Source organism: Anabrus simplex, chromosome 1, assembly GCF_040414725.1.
Source record: "Anabrus simplex isolate iqAnaSimp1 chromosome 1, ASM4041472v1, whole genome shotgun sequence".
Taxonomy (NCBI): domain Eukaryota; kingdom Metazoa; phylum Arthropoda; class Insecta; order Orthoptera; family Tettigoniidae; genus Anabrus; species Anabrus simplex.
Window position 1 is genome coordinate 521,374,511 of NC_090265.1, and position 23,571 is coordinate 521,398,081.

Sequence of the window (23,571 nt, forward strand, 5' to 3'; positions counted from 1 at the left end):
CTTGAAGTTGATCGTCTATATAACATAGTGAGTTGGGTGCACGGTTTCTATACGCTATGTAGAAGGGTCGAATCCAGGCTCTATCGGTTGGCAATTAAGAGTGTTTAAATGAGAGAGGTTTGTCAGAAGATATACTGGCCGTTAGAAAATCTTCTTTGTCAGGACATACAGTAATTGAGGCACATATGCGTTCCGTAACATCTATTGTAGTCGAAGGGACGTTTATTATTATTATTATTATTATTATTATTATTATTATTATTTTGCTAGCGGCTTTACGTCGCACCGACACAGATAGGTCTTGTGGCGACGATGGGATAGGAAAGGCCTAGGAGTTGGAAGGAAGCGGCCGTGGCCTTAATTAAGGTACAGCCCCAGCATTTGCCTGGTGTGAAAATGGGAAACCACGGAAAACCATCTTCAGTGCTGCCGATAGTGGGATTCGAACCTACTATCTCCCGGATGCAAGTTCACAGCCGCGCGCCTCTACGCGCACGGCCAACTCGCCCGGTGGTTTTCGAGGAGGGCATTCGACAATCGATGCAGTATGGGAAGTGTTGAATACAGCTAAAAGGGCACAAACGGGTAATCATCACTCTCGTAAAGTGACACTCCTTGTGACCCTTGATGTTAAGAACGCTTTCAACTCGATCAGTTGGAATGACATATTGGAAGCGCTTCAAAATACTTTCAAACTACCGGAGTATCTCATGCGCATAATGAGAAATTATTTGAAAGATCGTAATCTAGTATATCACACAGAAGATGGGCAGAGAGTGAAACGGCTCACAGCTGGTGCAGCACAAGGATCCATCCTTGGCCCAAATCTGTGGAATATAGTATATGATGGATTGTTGAGGTTAGAGATGCCGGAAGACACAAGGCTTGTGGGCTATGCTGATGATATAGCTGTTTTGATAATTGCTCGAAATTTGGAGTTGGCTCAGTTTAAGCTAAATCAAGTAATGCGACGGGTGAAAGATTGGATGGCGAATCACAGATTACAGCTTGCAGATCATAAAATAGAGATTGTTCTCTTGACAAGAAAAAGGATCACGACCGTCATTCCAATGTATATTGGACAAACAGAAATTGAAACATCCAAAAGTATAAAGTATCTCGGAGTGACACTTGATACCAAACTTACTTTTTGGGATCATATCAAACGGGTGACAGATAAGGCGGTGAAAACAACGATTGCGCTGAGTAGATTAATGAGCAACGTTAAAGGTCCGAAGTCTAGCAAACGACGACTTCTGATGTCGATAGTTCACTCGACACTTCTATATGGTGCCGAAGTCTGGGCTGAATCTCTGAAGTTTGAAAAATACCGGCGAAGGATAGCCGCGGTACAGCGGAGATCAGCTTTGCGTATTACAAGCGCATATCGCACAGTATCCGAACCTGCGGTCCTTACGATAGCAGCGGTAGCACCAATTGATTTACTTGCCTTAGAGAGACAGGAAGTCTGGCGAACTCACGGAGAGCTCGGAAAGAAGCGCGCTAAGGAGCTAGCTTATAGGCAACGAATGGAGCGGTGGCAGCAAAGATGGGAGGAAGATCCTCGAGGAAAATGGACTAAGCGGCTGATACCACGCCTAGCTGATTGGGTTGCCCGAGTTCATGGCGAGGTTAACTTTTACATTACACAACTATTGACGGGTCACGGATACTTCCGTAAATTTCTACATAGAGTAGGTAGAGCGAGCGACTCGGCGTGTATTTATTGCAATGATATAGACGATGTATTTCACACATTTTTCGTATGTTATCATTGGTCAACTCAGAGAAGATGTTTATATACTGAGCAAGGAGAGTTGACGCCAGAAACTATTGTGTAGGCGATGCTACGAAACCAAGAATCTTGGGATCAGATAGCAGTATATGTAGAAGGCATCCTGCGTCAGAAAAAGAGAGATATGAATGCTCATAAACGGCAGTAAGGAGAAATAAGGAAGAAGAAACTTAACAAATTAGCACGACACCGCCCTGAAGTAATGCGAGAGCGGTTCCGGGGCGGAGATATACGTCGTGGGAAAAGGGTGTGTGGGTTTTAGTGAGTAGGAATCTCACACGCTTGTGGAGTGCGGACCCTCACAAGTGTCTAATGAAAGATTTCCCACACTTCCCTCGTACAAAAAAAAAAAAAAAAAAAAAAAAAAAAAAAAAAAAAAAAAAAAAAATATTATTATTATTATACCGCTTTACCCACCCTAAGGTGAGATCGTGGTTGCAAACATGAGAATTAGGCCTAGTTTTACGACCGGATGCCCTCTCAGACGCCAACCCCATGAGGATGGATGTACTCACTATTCCGTGTTTCTGTGGTGTTTGAAAGTATGATGTGTTGTGTATGTGTATGAAGAGGACTACATTGGACAACATAAACGGTCAGCTTTCGAGTCAGAGAAATTAAACAGACGCCATGAAATCCCCGACCCTTCGTCGCCATAAGACCTATCTGTGTCGGTGCGACGTAAAGGCCACTAGCAAAAAAAAATCCTCGACCCTGCCGGGAATCAAACCCAGGACCCTTTGAACCGAAGGCCTCAAAGCAGACCATTTAGCCAAGGAGCCAGATTATTATTATTATTATTTATTATTATTATTATTATTATTATTATTATTATTATTATTATTATTATTATTAAATCTATTTATTTCATATCAAAAGTTTACAAACGGTTTTTTAAGCTTTCCTTTTTTAAGTTTAAATATAACCAGTGGCCAGCCTCGTGGTGTAGGGGTAGCGTGCTTGCCTTAGGTTCGATTTGCAGACAGTCCAGGGATCTTAATTCTGTACGCAAGGCTGGAACGGCATTCACTTAGCCTCGTGAGACCAGCTGAGGAGCTGTTTGATACAAGAGGCTGTGGACCCGGTCGCGCAAGTCAAACATATCTTGGCCAACTGGCTGGGCAGAAGTCGTCACTTGTCTATGCACCACGGACAATATTTTACAGTAGCAGTAAGAAACACTTTTTTTTTTCTTTGCGTCGCACCGACACAGATATGTCTTACGGCGACGATGTAAGAAACACTGGTAACAGGTCGTGAGTCTTCAGATCCGTGAACGAGTAAGAGTGAATCAGCCTGATACGCTGTGTTAATGTATTATCTGTGGGTGAAAGTGTATAATGTAATTCTTTGGGTCTAGGTCTGGGGAGGTTCTTTGTGACTTGAAGTAATTCGTCTGGACTGAGAAAGGAACAAGCAGGTCAGGAATCACAGTGAAGATAGCTTACAGCGCCTGAAGTACACCTGATCTTCGAACTGTCCTATCGTGTAACGTAATCTAACCCACTCATCTACACACGTGAGTTCTATAAATCATGATGATGATGATGATGATGATGATGATTATGATTGTTGTTTTAAGAGGCCTAACATGTAGGTTATCGCCTTTCTATAAATCTTCCTGGTCTTTGGATAATACTCAGTACAATGACATTACTACACCGACATAGAATTACAGTAGATGTTACTTTGACTAGCATCAGCAATATCGATCTTAATTTGTATAACATTCTTCTGCATACATCATCATCATCATCATCATCATCATCATAGCCATTCGCTAACTGGCGAGAATAACGACTGTCTTACAAGTGCAATGACACCAACTGTGTGTTGTTAGAACAACAAGGTTAGCTGCAATGTTGGCACACACATACACCGAGTGAGTGGCTGCGGGGTTTGAGTCACAAAGCTGTCAGCTTGCATTCGGGAGATAGTGGGTTCGAATCCAACTGTCGGTAGCCCTGACGATGGTTTTGCGTGGTTTTCCATTTTCACACCAGCAAAATGCTGGGGCTGTACCTTAATTAAGACTACAACTCCTTAATTTCCACTCCTAACCCTTTCCTATCTAATTGTCGACAGAAGACCTATCTGTGTCGGTGAGACGTAAAACACATTGTGAAAAATAATATATATACTGCCACATCATGTCTACCACTGCTCGTTGTCGCTGTAGAAACTGACGGTCAGTTCTCTGATATTCTCGCTCTTTTCTGCGTCACTGCTTTTATCACTGTTGTTCAAAATAGACCGATCAATCAATCAATCAATCAATCAATCAATCAATCAATCAATCAATCAATCAATCAATCAATCAATCAATCAATCAATCAATCAATCAATCAATCAATCAATCAATCACCACTTATCCGCATTTAGGGCTGTCACCCAGGTGACAGATTCCCTGTCAGTTGTTTACCTAGTCTTTTCTTAAATAATTTTAAATAAATCGGAAATTTATCAAATATTTGCTATAGTAAATTATTCCAATCCCTAACTCCTCTACTTACATACGAATATTTGCTCCAATTTGTCCTCCTGAATTCAAATTTTATCTTCATATAGTGATATTTCCTACTTTTAAAAGCATCACTCAACCTTACTCGTCTACTAAATTCATTCAACGCCATCTCTCATTCGGAACATACCGCTTAGTCGAGTAGCTCTTCTCCTTACTCCCAAGTCTTCCCAGCCCAAAACCTTGTAGCATTTCCGTAACATCACTCTTTTGTCGGAAATCATCCAGGACAAATCGTACTGTTTTTCTTTGGTTCAACTAATCAAGTAATCCTGGTGTGGGTCGCGCACACCGGAATCATACTTTAATAATAGTGGTCTTACCAGAGACTTATACAACCTCTCCTTTACATCCTATTAATTTTTTTTTTTTTTTTTTTTTTTTTTTGCAACTTGCTTTACATCACACCGACACAGATAGGTCTTATGGCGACGATGGTATAGGAAAGGCCTAGGAGTGGGAAGAAAGCGGCCGTGACCTTAATTAAGGTACGGACCCACCATTTGCCTGGTGTGAAAATAGGAAACCACGGAAAACAATCTTCAGAGTTGCCGACAGTGGGGTTCGAACCCATTATCTCCCGGATGCAAGCTCACAGCTGCGCGCCCATAACCGCACGGCCAACTCACCCGGTCATCCTAATAACAAATCCTAAATATAATCATAACCACATGAAGAGATGCTTGAACTCTACTTACAACCTCGTTAATGTTATTGCACCTAGGTACTTACAGTGATCCCCATGAGGTACTTTCACCCAAATTAGTCACATACATACATACATACATACATACATACATACATACATACATACATACATACATACATACTGAACCCATGACCTTTGTGCCCTAAGAACATTATGCATAATGTAACAATTAAACTAAAAGTTGGATTCTTGATAGCATGGATTTGACACGTGACGAGGGGGTGATTACCTTCGGTCCCACGCTCTGGGGTACGTGACGTCAACCACACGTGTCGACGGCGGAAGAATCTCAAGTCATTTTTATGAACTATTTCAAAGCGCGTGTACCTGGCGTGACTACGCCAAGTCAAAAATATAGTGCCTATCAAAGGGGGTCAATCATCTCACAAATCGAACCCGTAAAATTTTTGAATGTCCGTGGACACTGCCGCCAGAAATGTAGCAAGCATGTAGTCACTTTCAAAACTCTTGAAATTGCAGTTTAGGTAAGTCAGAAAATTTATAGAAATTTTCTTGGCGGCAAAGGGAGAGATCCGAAGAGAGGGGGTAACTGCTATAAATATGAAGGGACGCCATGACGAAGCTTCCTTCTCCGGCATTTGTGAAACAAAGCGGACGAAAAATTGTTGAGCTGCTCTGCGAAATCAAACCAACGAAAGTAGACTGAGTTCAACTGCAGATTTTAGCCATTGCGGCTAAGTCTTGACTCCATGAGGAGATAGTTTTCTTGAGTGAAGTAATTGTACCAGATAGGACGGTTAAAGTACTGAATGAATTCTAATGTGATTAATTCGTGTGCGTAAATAACTATAGTCCATCGTATGCACTCAACAAACAAGTGAAGGGTATTTTCTTTTTTTTATGCTTTATTCCAGGAAACCTGAAGAAAATTAATAATGAACTGTGAAGCCATGAATGTAAAAATGGCTAAATAAAATGCCAGGGTCACAGGTGAGCCCTATGACGAATACTGGCGTGACGACATGAGGTAGGTGACTTTCCATCTTACTACCTCTTATATCTTGTCTCGTGATTTCTTGTATTTGAATGGGGATATACGACGCAGTGGTCACCCCTACTAAGTTTTGTAAATGTGAGAGTACGACTAAAAGAGTCATTTGTTTTATTTTCCACTTGGATAAAAGTTTGAAGTCTTGCGAGTGCCGTATAATGTTGTAAAAAGTTATTGAATAGGGTTCGGAAGTGATATCACGTCCAATGTAGATCGTCATCCGTGTGAGTGTACTGCCTATATTTTGTGATGTCAAATTAAGATGTTCATTCGACGTAAAATTCTTCTGTCTGCAATTTGACGTTAATAATAATAATCCATGGTCACTCATTTTCAATTGAGCGGAAGCGCGCTGTCGGGTGAGAACCTAGGGTGATGAATTTGGTCACGGAGAGAAACGTTTTTTTAATGCCCATTTTAAACTGTGTCTGACTGACAATAAAAGATCTAGTAGAATGTTTCAGTCATTTCTCGTAAAAATCAAGTTATTAAATACGATATCATTTATGCGAAGTTATTCATGATTAATGCATTGTGCGATATTAGACGTCGGGATTTCTAGTGAGGATTTCATTCCAGTTCTTTGTCGATGATAATTGTGGAGCTGGGAAACAGAGGTTAGTTTTGTGAATCAGGTTGGACCTGTCATTGAAGCCGGGACACGGAAGCCCGAGGAGTGTTTTATATGAGTTGAGATGAGATGTGCGAATCAGGTTAGAATCCTGTCATTGAAGCCGGGACATGATAGCCCGAGGAATATTTTATATGTTGGGAATGGAAAGAAGTTCATAGAAATCCATAGCGGTATCAATTGGCGACGCGTATAATTAGTGTGGGCATCTTGAAGCATAATCTGTGCATTTTGTTGGTTAGAATATCGTATTTGTTTAATTATGTCGGCAGAGTTTAAAGGGAGCATTTTGAGAAGTCAGTCAACTGTGAATAAACCAGGTGTTTCCTGTAACTGCCAAGCGAGTTTGGGGGGATGAGTGGCATCAGCTGACAGCGGGGATATAACGGGACCCGTGTGGAATTGAGATTTTAATTCTCGGCCAGGGAAAACGTTAAAATGCTGGATTTAGTTGAAATTCATAGCCGGTAATGATCTAAGTATTGTGAAATACTGTAATTGGGGACGTAGTGAACGTTTGAAATCACGAACTTTGAGTATAAGGAACAGAGTAACCCAATTTCAGGGTTGTCCAAAATATAGAGCGATGGTCGTGATGATCGGTTTGTCTGTGAGGGGTGTGCAAAATTCATAATGGTAATGACGAGATATGACATCGTATTTATATGGCGAGTTGTTTGGTTTGTACGTAGATTATTAGGATATCCAAGTGTTAATAACGGTTAGGACTAGATTAGATTTTTAAGCGTGATATCACGAGACAGGATATATATAGCTGGACATGAATTATGCAAAATTCTTTTCCAGCCAGATAAACATCGCAATATTGAACTCACATCACAGCTGCGTAGAAATTTGTGAAGAAACCAGAGTCCGCGGAGATAAAATTTGTTGTTCGTTAATATTTCGTTAAATCATTTAAATTTATTTAAATATTAAATTCAGTGAAACCGCATTTGAAATAACTTTAATCAAGCGAATAACTTGGAGATGCATTCTGGAAATTTAAGTTTGTTTTCTGGGGAATGTTAACATGTAAAGTAACGATTAAGGGGACATATCCGAAGGAAATGGATTTTACTGCCACAAAGTTTGTGAGCATTGCTATTGTTGTAATTATTGAACTTTGATTGATTGAGCAGTGAATGTGCTGGGGATAGTAAAGTGGAACTTTGGTCATAAACCGATGTAACTTAATTGTGTTTAGCCTTCAGCCTAGAAACTTGGATGGTCAGGGGGTCATCAACCTCAGTGACTTAGATTAGGGCCATATGCCATTGTAGCATCATTTCCTTGCGGTCATCATCCACAATGACTTTAAAGTAACTTAGAAGAGTAGATGTCGGTCCATGACATAGACGCAGGTCACATCGATTCAATTAAGGGTCCATGCCGTAGAACCACTGTGTGGCACACACCGATTGGACGGCCTTAATTATTCCCAGAGTCCAGAGTTCGTGTTACGAGGGCTGGACCATAACGAATCACTATGATGGTACATGTGGTCTCACATGGAAGCCGAATTTAAGGATTTCCAGACTTTCCTTTCTTAAATGATTAATAATTGAGACAATGGTTTCTAGTAAGAATGCCCGTCAGGCAGGTACGTTAAAGTCTCACACCAGTGTTCTGACGTTTATGTAAAGGTGATTGTGGTGTCCAGGGGACACAATTGACTTCTCTGATACTGTTGACATACCATGATGCTTCAGAAATTTCCTGAATAAATAGGAATCTTTTAAATAGACCTTTCATTCCAGTAGATAGATTAGAATTAATGAACCCTACCTTTACCTCAGCAAGTGACGAAGAACCCGAAACGACCCAAGAGACAGATCTCATGAACTTTGCTGATAGGTAAGAAAGGTAGGTATCCCTCAATATGGACCAAAGGGTTCAATACCTACAAATAGGGCGTGACACCGAGTGCATCGTCGCTGGTTTCTGGCCAAGGCGGCCGTGGTCCGAATCATGGCCAGTGTGTGTGGGATATTTGTAATGAAATATTACGTTGCTGTGCTTTCGAGTCTAAGTGAATAAAATCTCAATATCGACAATCAAGTAAAATTATTTGTTTAATTTCAATAGACAAGCCTTCATTCACAGAAAGTTGGCGTTATGAAAATCAATCTGTTATCACAGGTTGTTTCTGGCAAACTGTGATACATTCCATATTCTCTTATAAATAGGTAATTCGAGGCCTCAGAAATCTATCCCCGCGGGAGCCTCGCGTTTTGAACGCTCTCTACGACATACTGAGTTTCTTCTTCTTCTTCTTCTCCTCCTCGTCCTTCTTCTTCTTCTTCTTCTTATATACCGTACTTACGCACATTCAAACAGACATACGTACGATTCACCTGGATTAAGGCCCACGCTGGGAACTAAGGTAACGAACTCGGCACTCGCGGATATTCTGGCCAAGGAAGCAGCGCACGACAGTGAACTTAGTGAGTGTTACTGCAAAATTCCTAAAAGTGTTTTGATTAAGGAAATGAGGGATAAGAGCTTAAGAAAATGACAGAGTGAATCGGATCAAACGACGAGGGATTCACAAACAAAATCATTTATCCCCCATGCAATAGGCACTTTCCCAACAAATTTATACAACACCAAATTTCACCGCTGTACGGTAACGGGTCATGGAAAATTAAGAGCATATTTTCATCGTTTCAAAATTTTAGATAGTCCTGTATGTCCATTCAGTGCCGGTGATCAAACTGTTGACCATTTATTATTTCACTGTGAATTACTTGAGAGAGAAAGAAGCCTTTTAATTAAAGATATTTTAGGTACAGAATCATGGCCAGTGAGCAAAAGCAGGTGTCAAAAATTATTTTAAACAATTCTCACGTTTCACGAACTCAATTGTATTTGAACAACTGTGAGAAAATGATATAGTTTTATTTAGATTATTTATGCACATTATAACAGCCATCAAATTATGAATGTATCTCACATGTAATTAGGAAATTACGTTAAATTTGTTATATGATTACTCCAAGCATGTAGTATCACTCTCATGTAATGGAGCATGCTGTAAATAAATGGTTAAAAACAAAATACATACACAAACCCATCAATTCTATCTCAAAATGTGTGAGTCTTCAGCACGCGTAACTGATGTAGGACGTTCGTGAGATGTTTTGCTGTCAGTAATACTGAATCATTCGCCAAGAAAGTACCAGGAGCAGCAGGACGAACAAAAACAGTGAAACCAGTCCAAGTGAAAAACTGTTGAATTGCTTTAACGCTTTGATGCACTTTTCTTGCCTCTGTTTCTCTTACACTCTCGTTAGTTTACAACCTGCAGTCGGAGACTTAGAAATATATTGCACTGTATAAATAAAATTGTCGATTGTTTGTCTTCCTGTCTCTCTTTGAGGTTCCGTTGCAACTGAATTCGATATGGTTGCTTTCTTATAACAAATAAAATAAAATAAAATAAAATAAAATAAAATAAAATAAAATAAAATAAAATAAAATAAAAAGAAGGGGGAATTTATTCCCTGTTTGATTTACATATTCGCCGGGCTGGGTATCTCAGTCGGTAGAGCGCTGGCCTTCTGACCTCAAGTTGGTGGGTTCGATCCCACCTCAATCCGGTGGTATTTGAAGGTGCTGAAATACGTCAGCCTCGTGTCGGTAGATTTATGGGCACGTTACAGAACTCGTGCGGGACAAAATCCCGACACCTCGACGTCTCCGAAACACGTCATAAATAGTTAGTGGGACGTAAAACAATAATATTATTTATTTATTTATTTATTTATTTATTTATTTATTTATTTATTTATTTATTTATTTATTTATTTATTTATTTATTTATTTATTTATTTATTTATTTATTTATTTATTTATTTATTTATTTATTTATTTATTTATTTATTTATTATAGTTTATTGTAGTGTGGGGATGCATTGATTCTAAATGGATAACGTTTATGGAAGGTGTTCGGAATTTCGTAAGGTTTCTCAACTGTTGAACAATCCAGACTATTTGTCTTCTTCTTGAAAAAAGAACACTGAGTACAACATCAAGATTCATCCGGCCTTCATTGATTATAAAAAAACTTTTGACTCAGTGGAGATTTGGGCAATCATGAAGGCACTTCAGAATGTCATGATAAACTCAAGGTATATAAAGCTCCTGGAAAACATTTATGATCAAGCAACAATGGTAGACAGAGTGGACGAAGACCTCATCACCAATAAAATCCCAGTTGGCAAAGGAGTTCGACAAGGTGACACAATCTCTCCAAAGCTGTTTACCCTTGCCTTGGAAGATGTATTCAAAACCTTCATTGGGATAATAAAGGAATAAAAATCAACGGGTTATATTTGAATCACCTACGTTTTGCCGATGACATTGTGCTCATAAGTGAAAATCTAGATGAGCTAAAAAGCATAATCCAAGAATTCAATACTGCCTCTGCTAAGATTCGTTTGGAAATGAACATTAATGAAACGAAAATGCTAAGTACAGACAGTCAACCACTTAAAATGGGAAACCAATATACAGAAGCTGTCGATGAGTACATCTATCTTGGGTACAAGATAAAACTTGGAAAAGACAACCAACGTGCAGAAATTCCTCGAAGAATAGGTATGAGTTGGATAGCATTCCGAAAACAGGATTCATCCTGACCAACAAGGATGTTCCAATTAACCTGAAGACCAAGGTTTATAATACGTGCGTGCTGCCAGTTACTACTTACGGTCTGGAAACGATGACTCAGACGAAGGAAAGTGCTCGCAAGCTTCAGCGAACGCAACGAGCCATGGATCGATAGATGCTAGGGATCAGCTTTAGGGATAAGATCCGTTCAGAGGATACCAGGAGAAGAATGAATGTAACAGAATTCCTAGAGAGAGTAGCAAGACTAAAATGGCAATGGGTAGGACACGTAGCTCGACAAGACTACAACAGGTGGACCTCTAGGATCGTTCACTGGAGACCATGGGAACACAAGATGGTGGTGGTGGTGATTATTGTTTTAAGAGGAAGTACAACTAGGCAACCATCCTCTATATAACACTAATCAGAAGAAAACTATGGAAGGGGTCCGACACTTCGAAAAATGAAGATATCGGCCAAAGGAAGACAAGGGCCACGAAGGGCGTGAAAATGAAAGACTCCCTAGCTCTCGCAAACCTAATAGCTTCGGGGTCGGAAAAGAACAAGAGTTGACCAAGAGAGGTCGGATAGGATAGATAAAAGTAAGGAGCCTGGCACAAGTAAGTGGAAGCAATGCCAGGACTCAGCTAAGGGCCCCGTGGTCGCTGGGAACACAAGAGAGGCATTGGAAGACTCCAGAAGAGATGGCTCGATGACAAAGCTGTTGGCTGGAACACGCAGGTTCCAAGTGGCTCAAGACTGAAGACAATGGAAGGATATGGAAGAGGCCTATATCCAGCACTGGATTGAAATAGGCTAGAAAAGAAGAAGAAGAAGAAGGATAACGTGTAACAATATGCGTATGTAAGTAGACGTAATCAGAATCTTAAATGTGCTGCATTTATACCTTTACTGGTGTACACGATTGATAAAATATTAGCCCTTTCTTACGTAAGATTATGCTAATCGAACAAAAAGTGTAAGTCTTTCCCATTTCAAAAAGTACGCATTAGTGAATATTTATACTAAAATTTTAAAACTGGTATGAACAAATTATTCCGTACAAAATTATATCGAAAGGCAACATTTGGCAGTTACGACAAAACTAAAAGAATCGTCATCGACACATGAAAAACTAGTTCGAGACAGACAAACTTGAAGGATAAAGTGAAAATGGTAGCACAAAATGAGTCGAAATATGGGAAGTGGCTCCCTATATCACCAACATTTCTCAAATGCAAAAGTTATATTATACCGTACTTTAATAGTACTAAATGAAATATATTTTGCTTATAAGTAACTTTGCAAAAATCCAGAATATTATAAAAATTATCAACAACTCTACGCGAGAGTAAACAAGCTGAGAATGGCCTATCGCGTGACTCAAAACACCTTCAATAAGTGATGCCTGTCGCGAAATCTGAAGCTGAAGCACTACACAACAGTCATCCGCCTGGAAGCCCTGTATGCCGTGGAGTGTTCGGCACTAAACAGAGAAGATTTATTGAGAAACTGGAAGTCAGAGAAGAATACCCAGAAAGATCCTAGGCCTGGTACTGGAAGATGGGGGATGACAGAAATGTTACAATTCAGAGCTCTACTCCCAGACAGAGAGGCTCGCTGACTGTGCCAGGAGAAGGAGGGAAGCTTTCTGTGGTCATGTAGCAAGATTTTCTCCCAACAGACTGACCAACCACCTGCTCATCTTTTGGCGAAAGAAGAAAGTCTGTAGAACCTGGGTGACAGAGACTGAGAAGAACGAAAAAGAAATGAGGCTGACAGACTTACAAAAAAAAAAAAAAAAAAAGACGGACTCTGAGGCAGATCCTGAAAGAAGTCCGTGGTTCTTAGGAAAAAGAATATCTATAGAAGGAAGGCACCGCCTGGTCAGAGGAAAGAAAGGGGCTGGGCAAGTATCAAAGCCCAACGATTGAACAAGCAAGCAAATAGGCCTATTCGAAGAAAGAAATGAATTTTAGTACAGTGTTCAAAATAATCGTACTCTATAAATGTAAGTTGTAAATGAATGAAATTCGCGTATAATATATAACCAAGAACAAATTATTAAAAAACACTCAAGATAGCAGATCATAAGAGACATTCCCTGAATACTGCATTTCTGAATCAGCTCGCGTCGACATATTTACGACGTCTAAAAGGACTGCAATAAATTATGATCTGATATCAGGCATGGTCAGGTGATTATAACTTATAACGTAACTGACGATGACACATAGGCCTACGTTTTGTGCATTTACTACCTTTCACATAAACCACGACTGACTTGCAATCGCAACTTGATCTAACTCCCTCGTTAGTCCTATTTTAATTCTGATATATTTTCCGGAAATTTCCACGTAACTCTAGAAGCGGAATCAAGCACTACCGAACCTCGGAAATACTGAGTCATAATCCCCAATTATCGAACAGACTTTAAGGGCATATTATTATTATTATTATTATTATTATTATTATTATTATTATTATTATTATTATTATTATTATTATTATTATTATTATTATTATTATTATTGAGGGGCTGCCTGGCCGAGGCGGTAAAGGCGTGCTCGGTTCGCCCGGAAGGACGTGGGTTCGAATCCCCGTCAGGAAGTCGTAAAATTTAAGAAACGAGACTTCCACTTCCGGAGGTGCATATGGCCCTGAGGTTCACTCAGCCTACACCAAAAATGAGTACCAGGTTAATTCCTGGGGGCAAAGGCGGCCGGGCGTAGAGCTAACCACTCTACCCCATCACGTGCCGAGGTTAACAATGGTGGAAGCCTTTACCTTCCACTCCTCCAAGGGCCTTCATGGCCTGTACGGAGGTGACTTTGCTTTGCTATTATTATTATTATTATTATTATTATTATTATTATTATTATTATTATTATTATTATTATCTGAATTACGTCACACCGACACATATAGGTCTTATGGTGACGATGGGATAGGAGAGACGTCGGGATTGGGGCCTGTAGAGGGGTTCTTTATCGTGCAAATGAAAACTACTTACACTGTCCCTCTAATTTAAGTAGCCTCAAGTGCTAACCAAACTGCTCGGGATTCGATCCTTCGTCCTTGAGCATAGGCGGTAAATCTTACTAAATAAAAGGCCAGATAAAGGCTCGTTTCGAGGTCACCTGGGCGCTGGATCGATGCCTTTTTTAAAATTGTAACGAATTAAATGGGCACAAGATCCAATGCCGACAAAAAAGCAACCTTTAAGTCATTGTTGATATCGTGATCATAGACACGGGACCTTCAGACGTGACTTGCCATTTCAAAGATCCCACATGTACTGGCCAGGATTTGAAATGTGGCCACATTGTTGAGAAGCCAGTGACTCTGCCACTTGGCTATCACTTTGCCTAAGATCGAATACATTGCTCGTGTGGCGAGAACGAAACGGTGTTTCAGAATACATCGACGAAATAAATAAAACGACGTTCTCAAAATAAGTCCGACAAATGTTGCAGGTAAATGACGAAATGACTGTCCCTGGAATCGAAATATTCACCTTTGACTTTCCAGTTCCAGTAGAGGCGATTGGGGGAGTCGAAGGGGTCCAGTCGCCCCCCCCCCCCACACACACACACACACTTTTTGGAGAAATTATTCGCATTTTAGCCGACTGAAACTAGAATTTATAGGAATTATTTGAAAAAGCAATTTGTACAAGCCCTGTTCTCTTGTCAGCTAATCCTTTCCTTTATTTTCTTTCATTTTAACATAATTAGCGGAAATACGCACAAAATGTTCGTGCCGGGTAACCAATTTGTATAGCGCCACAACAAGTAGTGGAGACTTTGCACGTGCTGTGAGGAAGGGTAGCAGGGGTGTATATGTACATACATATTTGCCAAAGTCGTGGACACTGAGGTATGATTCACCTGCTTGCCCCGCGCATTTGTCAGTCTCTTCAGTGTCTTAGTTTCTTAGTGTGTAGTCACTTGTGTAATCACGTTGCACTTCCATTTAATTGTAACAGATGCGTAATATTGTTCCTTTGGTAAAAGTTTTATTGTGTAGTATTGAATCAAAACCTTAAAAAAAAAAAAAAAAAAAAAAAAAAACCTATTATTACCGCACTTAAACTGTCAACCTTTACCTCTCTGTTGAAATTCGCTCAGAAAGCATCAAAACTTACCATTGTGTAGCCTGTCTCTTCAGATTTGATGTATATAACCCGCCACCCCCACCCCCGTCCGCTATATCCCACAAACCCGGGTACTGTTTACTGTATTTTTTTTTTTTGCCCCGCCCTTTTAATTTCCAGTTGTCGCTACTGTCCAGTTCTATGGTGTTGTCTGTCTTAATGGACTGAAAGAGTACTCCCTGCTGTAGTATACAGTACGTCAAGTTAGGTTTTACAGACCGTAAGCTTACGTCAAGCGCTCAGTTAAGATTAGACAAATTGCCATGTTCCGCACGCCTCGCTATCGCAGTAAGTGAGTGAGCTGCTAGTAACAATGGCGAGTCGTGACATAATTGCTTTTTCCGCTTCCCAACATCATGGCTCATACAATACACCTCTTGATGAAAACATTAGCTCTATTTGTAGGTCATCGCAGTACCTTGAAGACGTGATTTAATGAATAGGGATGTGATGTCTATACAGAATTATTCAGTTAAAATATTCACCTCAAATAACTCATAAATCATTAAGTCTAAATATATCTAAAATCTGCTTTCCCTTTTAGAAATGTTCCCAAGGGGTTCATAATCGAACTTGCAGTCCTTTTCTACAGTGTGAAATCTGAAGACACAACGTCACTGACTGTGTTCTTATAAATGGAACCGCACTCTTTTCTACATCTAATGTTATAGTGATGAACATTGTAGGTCCCAGAATTACTAAGAGTTATCTCTGTATGTCAACAGGCTGAGGATTCATATGTAGGGCGTGTTTCGGCCTCCTGGTTAGTGAAATGATGTATGGCTTTTAGTGCCGGGAGTGTCCGAAGACAAGTTCGGCTTGCCAGGTGCAGGTCCTTTGATTTGACATCCGTAGGTGACCTACGCGTCGTAATGAGGATGAAAGTGGTGATGATGACATATACACCCAGCCCCATGCCAGCCAAATTAACCAATTATGGTTAAAATTCCCAACCCTGCCGGAATTGAACCCGGTACCCCTGTGACCGAAGGCCAGCACGCTAACCATTTAGCCATGAAGCCGGACCCTGGTTAGTGATACATTCGAATAGGGCGAGCCAGGTTGCCGAATGAAGTATGTTTGAAGACGTTCCATATCTTAAAAACTACTAGTCGGATTTTGAAAACAATCACACCCCTGAATTTACAATGCTCATGGCTCCAATATTAGGTGTAGAAAATAGTAAAGTTCCATTAGAAAATACATTTACTAGAGCTATCTGTGCAGATATTGACACACTGGAAAAGAACTGCAAGTTCGCTTATGAGCCGTTTGGTAACCACTAAAAACACTAGTTAACAAATTTAAACTTTTTTTGCATCTGGTTTGTAAATGGATTTATTTACCTATTTTTTGGGTGCTGAATACACTGGTAAAATCAGTTTTTCTCTATGACGTCACAATTTCCTAGATATACAGCAGAATAAAAAACGGTAACAGCGAACATTGACCCAATTAAGTCAAACAAAAATACACATTCAGAACGTTTGAAATCAATACTACTATGTATGTATATATGGGCATGATGCCAATAAAAGGTCCAAATTAGTCCAGAAGATATTTTCACCTTTAATCGTCTTTGGTTTTTGAAAAATGCGAGGACGGAGCTCTTCTTTTGTTTGCCGTTTCATCACTCTCCCTAACAAGACCCCAGCAGTAGCCACCCATCATCGAAGGGTTCCAATGGCCTTGGTAACGGTGTTCCATGGTAAGAATGTCTTGGTGAAAGCGTCCACCATGCTCATCGCTTACGGCTCCCAAATTTTCCGGGAAGAAATCAAGGTCAGAATGTAAAAAGTGAATTTTAAGCGACATTCTACACCCCATGTTCTTATAGTTGTCCAACAGATCATTCACAATGGTAACATAGTTTTTGTCTTTTCTGTTATCCAAAAAGCCCCTCACAATTGCTTTAAAAGAAGACCAAGCAGCTAATTGGATACTGTATCTGTGAGTTTGGTATCAAAGGTTGGATCTTTCAGCAATTTTCTTATTTGTGGTCCAACAACAGGTCCAACAGGTTTGTCTCATTTAATTTGGGAAACTTTTCTTTTAAGTGATTGAAGGCCTCACCTTCTTTATCCAGAGCTTTTACAAAGTTCTTGATAAGGCCCAACTTGATATGAAGGGGAGGCAAAATGATTTTATCGGACTCAACCAATGGGTTATTGTTCACATTTACGTTTTCAGGAACATATGACTTCCTTATAGGCCATTCCCTGACTGTATAGTGGTTCTTGGTGTCACGGCTGTCCCAAAGGCACAACAACCAGCAGTATTTCGTGAATCCTGCCTGTAAACCTGTAAGGAGTGCAACAAATTTTAAATCACAGCAAAGCTGCCATTCATGATCCTTATATCTGATTGCCTCTAGCAGCAAAGCAATAGTTTCATAAGTTTCTTTCATGTCTATTGCTTAAGCCAAAGGTACCGATGGAAATGCATTGTCATTATGCAGTAGTACTGCTTTCAAGCTGGTTTTACTGGAGTCAATAAATAGTCGCCACTCCTGTGGATTATGTTGTACACCTAGCTGCATCATCAGACCATTGACATCTCTACATACACACACTGAATTCTGCATATCGAAATATTGAGCGAAGGTAGCACTTCTTGATCTGGCACAGGAAATTTTTGTCCCTGGAGCTAGAAGGTTCCGTTGTTGCAGTCTCGACCCCAAGAGTTCACCTTGCTGTTTCGAAAGTTTTAGATCGCGAACCAAATCTTTCAATTCCTCTTGATTAAAGAGCTGAGGCGAAGTGTCATGATATTGAGGGCAGTACTCCTCTGAATAATGCTCTTTAGACTCACACTACACCATCGGAACAGCAAATGGCATAGCTCGGCGTTTTCCTTTCAACCACTCGGTTAAGGTTCTGTGGTGTAGTGGTTAGTGTGACTAGAGGTCCTGGTTCGAGTCCCGGCCCTAGCACGAAATTTGAAAAGTGTTACGAGGGCTGGATCGGGGTCCACTCAGCCTCCGGAGATCAACTGAGTAGAGTGGGGGGGGAGGGGGGTCGACTCCCTCCTGCCATCCTGGAAGTGGTTTTCCGTGGGTTCCACTTCTCCTCCAGGCAAATCCCGGGATGGTACCTAACTTAAGGCCACGGCCGCTTCCTTCCCTCTTCCTTGTCTATCTCTTCCAAACTTCTCATCCCCCCACAAGGCCCCTGTTCAGCATAGCAGGCGAGACCGCCTGGGCGAGGTACTGGTCATCCTCCCCAGAGTCTGAAGCTCCAGGACACTGCCCTTGAGGCGGTAGAGGTGGGATCCCTCGCTGAGTCTGAGGGGAAAACCAACCCTGAAGGGTAAGCAGATTAAGAAAGAAAGAAAGAAAGAAAGAAAGAAATAAAGAAAGAAAGAAAGAAAGAAAGAAAGAAAGAAAGAAAACTTGGTACGTGAAATATGATTTCTAATTTTGAGACTGATTTTTTACTAGGAACTACAACATGAAAGCGCTTATTAAAGCGTGACTCTTTGTACAACTGGAAGAGGAAAATAATACTCCTGGGGATTTAGCCTTATAGCATTATTATTTAGCGCGATATGAGTACTATTACAAGTTTTTAAAATTGCACTATGTATTTATTAGTCAAAAGTTCAATGAATCTCGTCAAGATTTATGCAAAATGTATCGCTATGTACCATTTTAATAAAAAGCGCGTTATAAACCGACACAGAAATTCGGACTCTGAATGGTTCATGAACACCGTTATTTGATGCCTTGCGGCAGGTTTGCGCTGCATGGTGCAGTGCTGTATGACGTTGAGCTCTTCATTTGATGTAGAGGCGATGTAAACGTTGCAAGTACCCAGAGTTGCGTACCCCCATTATAGGGAGGTTGCGCTTAGAGGAAGCAAAGGAAATACATGTCACGTGACGGCTACTCAGTCAGTATCTATGTGCATTCGAACACAGTACACTACACTGCAAACTGAGAGTTATCGTACCGGGAAATGTATTCCAATAAAGAGAAAGTAGAAATGCTGCTCATCTAGGGAGAATATAAGTTAGCACATAAATGTGCTCGTATTACTGTACAGTACAGTGTATAGTACGTTCAAGAGAGTTGTACTGAAACACACACACACGCACCGTTTCGTCTTTCACACTGTAGGCGTGATGCTAGTCGAGGAACAACTCTACAGAGAGCGATACCCTGACAAAACCCCACCGTCCCGACAGACGTGTTTTTCCCGTCTCGTGAAGTTTTGTGAATCGTGAAATCATAACCCACAGCAACGCAATAGTCGTAGAACTCGCACGGATGAAGTTGCTGAGATGTTGTTTTCGCTGCTATAGCAGTTAATCCACATCTCAGCACATGCCAACTTGAAGCCGAAACAGGCATTTCGAAAACCAGTGTACATCGCATTCTTAAGCGTCATAGGTTCCATCCCTATAAAACACACTTACATCAGAAATTTCACAAGAATGGTTTCCATAATCACGTAGAGTTTTATCAAAGGGCACAGCATCAAATTAGCGCAACCCGACCTGCTTTTTCGGGTGTTATTCTTACCACTGAACCTTTATCCTCAAACTCAGGCCAAGTGAACACGAAGACTATGCATTATCTGATCGTCGAAAACCCACAATGGCTTCAACAAGAGGACCATCAGCATCAATGGAGAGTTAAGGCCGAGTGTGGAATCGAAAGAAAAGAAGCTCGATTTGTTCTGGGTGGTTTTCGACAAAAAAGCAGCGTTACAAAAGTGTTGCAAAGTTTAGGCTGGGAAGACTTGGGAGAAAGAAGACGAGCTGCTCGACTAAGGGGTATGTTCCCAGCTGTCAATTGAGAGATGGCGTGGAATAACATTAGTAGACGAATACATTTGAGTGGTGTCTTTAAAAGTAGGAAAGATCACAATATGAAGATAAAGTTGGAATTCAAGAGGACAAACTGTGGCAAATATTCGTTTATAGAAAGGGGAGTTAGGGATTGGAATAATTTACCAAGGGAGATGTTCAATAAATTTCTAATCTCTTTGCAATCATTTAAGAACAGGCTAGGAAAGCAACAGATAGGGAATCTGCCACCCTGAGCGACTGCCCCAAATGCATATCAGTAGTGACTGGGTTGAGTGTTCATACAAAGCTGCCCCATGTTGGGCTTATCAATTGCTCCACAATAAGATTGAGTACTGTAAAAATAAAATGTTGCACATAACCGGCCACAAACAAAAGGCAAGGAAGGCGAAACACCTGCAACCCTTATAGAAATGCCCAAAGACCTAAGTGGGCTTACGGCCCAATGATATACAGGCTAATCCTATACTACAAGGGGTGACTAGAAGAGGAACATTTAAAGCCGAGACAAGATTTACAAAATTTTGAAGTTGAAAACTTTAGTTACCCATTGCAAGGTTGAATAGGAAACGACAGAGGGTCGTCACTCTTTGTTCTCTTACTTTACATATTTCCTAGTAGGAAATGGAGTCCTCAGACTTCGCCGATAATCCTACATTGAAACCACCAGTTTAAAAACTTACATTAAAAGAAAAACGGCTGAAATCTTCCCCTCAAACTACCCGCAGGCGCTATCACATGTCTAGGTAAATTCTGCCATTACCTTGTGTCGCTGGATGTTCTTCAAGCAGGCCTCGTCCCTTTATCCTGGGCTTCCATCAAGTCTCACTCCCAACCATAGGAGCAATTCATACATGATGGCCCTAAAGTGCGCTGCTTGTATAGTTCCATAAAGGAAAGCTTCCAAAACTCTTTGCTGATAGGATGGATTCCTGTAGGGTAATTCCGGGAGAGTTGCCGCACTTTTTATGTCTTTTGTTATATCTCGGTATATTTACTTTAAAAATTGTTGCAAATTCATCGAGCATAATTTGAAAACATGTACATTTGATCAGGGATGAACAAAATATTGGCAATTGAAAGTAAATGGGAGAAAGGAGTGAACAAAGGAATTGTTGCATCTGCGGCGTCTCTCCCTGGATCCCGGTATAGATGCCGACTTTGCTCGGGAGGGATGCCGCGAGTAAAATAATTAATGACAAAATCAAATTTAAGCCAATTTCTTCAACTTTAATATAACCGAACACTAGAACGTACTACAAGACAATTATATCCACATGATATAATCATTCAATGGAAAAATCTATCTGATAATTTACAACATTAAAATCATATTTTAATTTCGATTTACTATAAATGTGCATGTGCAATGGATTCTTCACTGTGTTATACAAAACCCCACGGCACTTAACACCCTTGAAATGGCTCTGGTCTGCACAGCGACCGCTGCTCAGCCCAAAGGCCAACTATCAGGGAGAGACGCCTCACCCTCCTGTTTTCATACCTCAAGGCTATCATGGCCCAAAATTAGCTTACTCTCAACTACAGTTATGTTTCTGACGTCTACTGTACTAAAAACGTCTGATTTAAGCATTTGAAGCCAACTTAATCTATATATATATAAAATAGCTTGTCCTGACTGACTGATTCATCATCGCCGAGCCAAAACTACTGGACATAATGAAATGGAATTTTGGGGATACATTCATATTAAGATGTAGGTGCTCGCTAAGAGAGGATTTTTGGATATTCCGTTGCTAAGGGGGTGAAAAGGGGGGGTGAAGTTTTAAAATGAGTGCACCTATATCTCAAAACTTTAAAAGTTTACAAATGTAAAAATTGGTATTTAGAATCTTCTTTGAAAATAAGGAAACACGTATTTTTTTGTTTTCAGAAAATCGCAATAGGAGGGGTGAAAAAGGGTGAAAATGGGGGAAAATGTGTTCAATGCCTTTAATCAGGATACCGGTAGTTATATCTCAGAGACTGAAGATATTACAGACCTGAAAATTGGTACTTTTGATCTCTTTTAAAAATAAAGAAACACGTATTTTTTTGTTTTTTGAAAATCTAATTAATGGGAGGGTGAAAAGGGGGTGAATTTTTAAAATTAGTGAATCTATATCTCCAAACTTTTAAAGTTTGCAAATGTAAAAATTGGTATTTAGAATCTTCATTAAAAATAAAGAAACACGTATTTTTTTTTGTTTTCGGAAAATCGCAATAGGAGGTGTGAAAAGGGGTGAAAAAGGGGTTGAATGCCTTTAATGAGGCTACTTATATCTCAGAAACTGAAGATATTATAGACCTGAAAATTGGTGTTTGGGATCTCCTTTAAAAATAAAGAAACACGTATTTTTTTGTTTCTGCAAAACCCAATTAAGGGGGGTAAAAAAGGGGTAATATTTTAAAATGAGTATATCTATATCTCAAAACTTTTAAAGGTTATAGGTGTAAAAATAGGTATTTAGAATCTCCATTAAAGATAAAGAAACACGTATATTTTGTTTTCGGAAAATCCTAATAGGAAGGGTGGAAAAGGTTGAAAAAGGGGTCGAATGCATTTCATGAGTCTACTTATATTTCAGAACCTGAAGATATTACAGACCTGAAAATTGGTGTTTGGGATCTCCTTTAAAAATAAATAAACACGTATTTTTTGTTTGTGGAAAATACAATTAATGGGGGGGGGGGGCGTGAAAAGGGGGTGATTTTTTAAAATGAGTGTATCTATATCTCAAAACGTTTTAAGTTTATAGATGTAAAAATTGGTATTTAGAATCTCCTTTAAAAATAAAGAAACACGTATTCTTTTGTTTTCGGAAAATCCCAATAGGAAGGCTGTAAAAGGGTGAATAATGGGTTGAATGCCTTTCATGAGGATACTTATATTTCAGAACCTGAAGATATTACAGACCTAAAAATTGGTATTTTGGATCTACTTTAAAAGTAAAGAAACAGGTATTTTTTCGTTTTTGGAAAATCGAAATATTGGGGGGTGAAAACGGGGGTGAATTTTTTAAGATGAGTGTGTCTACATCTTAAAACTTTAAAATTTACAGATGTAAAAATTGGTGGTTAGAATCTCCTCAAAAAATAAAGGAACACGTATATTTTGTTTCCAGTAAGTCCTAATAGGAGGGGTGTAAAAGGGTGAAAAATGGGTTGAATGCCTTTAATGAGGATACACATATCTCAGAAACGAAAGATATTACAGAACTGATAATTAGCATATGGGATTTCCTTTAAAAATAAAGAAACATGTATTTTTTAGTTTTTGGAAAAGCCAATTATTGGCGGTTAAACAGGAGTGACAAATTGGCG

At 39.9% G+C, this 23,571-nt stretch overlaps 1 protein-coding gene and 1 long non-coding RNA gene across 4 annotated transcripts in view; one reads left to right on the forward strand and one right to left on the reverse strand.

Annotated features, from left to right (window-relative positions):
* LOC136857068 (leukocyte elastase inhibitor) overlaps window positions 1–23,571 on the forward strand; it is a 111,754-nt gene that overhangs the window by 9,851 nt on the left and 78,332 nt on the right. The gene's annotated exons all lie outside the window — the stretch shown is intronic.
* LOC137499125 (uncharacterized) lies at window positions 14,967–15,531 on the reverse strand. The gene is made up of 2 exons (XR_011018012.1): window positions 15,430–15,531; window positions 14,967–15,325 (listed from the first exon to the last, which is right to left on the reverse strand). It is a non-coding gene; the product is annotated as an uncharacterized lncRNA (long non-coding RNA).